Genomic DNA, 3,440 nt, shown 5'->3' with positions numbered 1-3,440 from the left:
ATTTCGGTTTTTGTTATATGCATTATTTCGGTTTTCAACCGAAACTGTGCATGTATACATACCTTCGTCTTTCACATATGCATTATTTCGGTTTTCATCCGAAACTGTGCATGTATGCTTTATTTCGGTTTTTGCCATATGCATTATTTCGGTTTTGAACCGAAATTGTGCATGCATGCATTATTTCGGTTTTTGTTATATGCATTATTTCGGTTTTCTAACGAAAGTGTGCATATGGATAATTTCGTTTTTTCTAATATGAATTATTTACTTCTACTTAGTAAGAGATTTAATCCCTAAGCACGGCTGAAAGCCGCCTACGCAGAGAGAAATTCTGCGCAAAAATACTTCCGCCCTTCTTTTCCCGCAACACAGAAAGGAGAATTCTACTTAGTAAGGGTTATAATCCCTAAGCGCGGCCGAAGGCCGTCTACGCAGAAAGAAGTTCTGCGCAAAAATAATTCCGTTCCCCTTTTCCGGCAACACAGAAAGGAGAATTCTACTTAGTAAGGGTTATAATCCCTAAGCGCGGCCGAAGGCCGCCTACGCAGAGAAAAGTTCTGCGCAAAAATACTTCCGACCTTCTTTTCCGGCAACACAGAAAGGAGAATTCTTCTTAGTAAGGGTTATAATCCGTAAGCGCGGCCGAGGGCCGCCTACGCAGAAAGAAGTTCTGCGCAAAAATACTTCCGGTCCCCTTTTCCGACAACACAGAAAGGAGAATTCTACTTAGTAAGGGTTATAATCCCTAAGCGCGGCCGAAGGCGTTATTTCGGTTTTCAAACGAAAGTGTGCCTGTATGCATTATTTCGGTTTTTTCATATGCATTATTTCGGTTTTCAACCGAAACTGTACATATATGCATTATTTCGGTTTTCAAACGAAAGAGTGCATATGCATAATTTCGGTTTTTCTAATATGCATTCTTGCGGTTTTCAACCGAAACTATGCATATATGCATTATTTCGGTTTTTTTCATATGCATTATTTCGGTTTTCAACCGAAACTGTGCATATATGCATTATTTCGGTTTTTTTCGTATGCATTATTTCGGTTTTTTTTCATATGCATTATTTCGTATGCACAGTTTCCATATGCACAAATTCAGGGTGCCGTCAGCACGCATGTTGCGGACCTCGTTCATGCATTGAGCCATGACATTGTTTTGCTGCGCCATCAGCGCCATCATTGGCTCGAAGTTCGGTATTGCTGAACTTGGCCCACCACCATGCGCTTGTGACGCTGTAGCACCGTGTGGCAACTGTGCGTTGCTTCCTCCTATTTCTACTCTACAATTGGTGTTCTGCTCTCCTTGTGACATTTGCAAGGCCTGCTCTTACTTCTCCGAAAAGTTTAAACTCCGGTCTACTGTGTTAATATGTAATAATGTAATATATGGTAATTGTTAGTGAAAGCTAGGCTGGGCTGAGGGGCGTTCTGTGCAGACCTGAAAATACGTGCAGTACACCTATTCAAAAAATCAGTTGGAACGAAATCTACTGTATGCTCAATGCCCGTGTCGATTTGGGTAAAAATTGATCCGACTATTTGGTTCTCCAGTGCCCTGGTTACACTCCTGGTCACCCTTCTGTTATTGAGAATACCTAAACCAGCAACTTGTTCTTCCTCAGTAGGGTTTTCTTTCTCCATTTACCCTGGAGCCTAAGACTAACGGTGAGACGAGAGTGTATATCGCCTTAAAATCTTGTACACCAAGAAAATTAACAATACACTTGGAATCGCTTAATTAAACATAAACAAAATGTATACCACACCAATTATCATGAGAGTTTTCCGAGTAAAAATTTATCAAAATTAGTGAGAAAGGGACAATCTATTCGCCTAAATTTAAACTGCTTATAAGTATATATATGAAAAAATTCAAAGTGTATATATATATGTATGTGTAATAATAATAATAACTATATATATGTATGTATATTTTTCTAGCACTACGATTTGAATAAAAACAATAAGGTGTAACGTAATTGAACTCAAATAAGAGAATATGTTCAAGCTGTTGAATATGCTCTGCAAGAATCTCTTCCTGTTTGTTTTTTTTCTCAAATTTTATATTTGTTCGTTGGTGTGTGTATGGTGTTGCTATCGGCAGAGGTCCTAGTGGGCGAGATTTGTCAGTCACTGTCCATTGTCGAAGTCAGCTAAATCCCCTCGTCTCGATTGTGAGTGTGTAGCACATACACATCTAAGGCACTTGTCATGAATGTGGTTGCCGCACTATCAATGTCCCCTGTTTGTGTAGCCACACCGTAAGCCTCACATTCGCATTATGTTGAACCACACGACCGGTAGCTTTAATGCGTGACCACACAGAAGGAAACGCAGTAAAGAAGTAAGGAAGCTAGATTTTAAAGAGAGAATCGGGAATTAACTTGACTGAAAAAAAGGTAAGTAACAGGTTATTGGGCCCCACGTTGGGCGCCATTGTTGTGTAGCTGGCTGTTCGGGCAGCGGTAAGTGGCAGGTTGGCATGCTTGTAGGCCCAGGCTAGCTCGACGGCCAAATGGTGGGGTTGTTTGCCACTCCTCTGCCTTCAGCTACAACTAACAAAATGTATAAGTCATGCCAGAAGAGAAAGCTGAAAGAGATAGGAATCCTGTCCGGGTCAGGTGGAGCCATCCCACCCCTTCTAAGCGCCGAAGGCACTTAGCCTTGAGTTCCGCCGGGGCTCCTAATTCATCTGACGAAACTCCCTATTGCCTGACCTAGTCCGTCAGTCAGACGTCCGTCAGCGGTGATTCGTCATGTCAATATACTCACGTCCCCTCCGTGTTGCACCGAAGCAACACCCACACCCACTCCTTAAATCTTTAGCAATCCATATTTATGTAAATAACATACTCAGCCCAATTTCATTTCATATACACACCTATACAATGTGTCCCAGAAGTAACGTGCCAAACTTTAGGGGAAGGTAGGTGGGGGAGTGAGCTCACTGATAAACAAAAAATTTTCAGGTAAAAGTGTCACCGTTTTTGAAATATTTAAATTTTTTCGAATTTAAAATAATCGTGCCTTTTCATGTGTTTTCTTTAACTGCAACTACAAACCGGAGAATACTTGGTAAATTTTTTATGTGAAATACTTCCAGATAGTTGCCTCTCCATACTCAAATGCAATGTAGTTAAAATATATTAAGGAACCATCGTAAAATTAGGACTATTTCTGGATTTTTAACTTTTTGATATTTTCTTCCCCAACTTTGACTATCTCGGGTGAAAAAAAAATGTACTGAGCTATAACTTTACAATACATAAAAAAACTGCTCATTTAATAAAGATTTCAGAAAGGTGCCACACTTATTGTTTTGAATAGAAAAAAAAAGTTATAGCCACTTTTGTGGGTAAAGGACTGAGACACGCTAGAATGTATTTAATAGATTTAAATTGAATTTGCTCTTGTTACCGTCAAATGATATG

The sequence above is a fragment of the Rhagoletis pomonella genome, unplaced genomic scaffold, assembly GCF_013731165.1.
Source record: "Rhagoletis pomonella isolate Grant_MI unplaced genomic scaffold, Rhpom_1.0 Rhpom_scaffold_00003, whole genome shotgun sequence".
Classification (NCBI taxonomy): Eukaryota; Metazoa; Arthropoda; class Insecta; order Diptera; family Tephritidae; genus Rhagoletis; species Rhagoletis pomonella.
Note: the sequence above shows the minus strand (reverse complement) of the source record.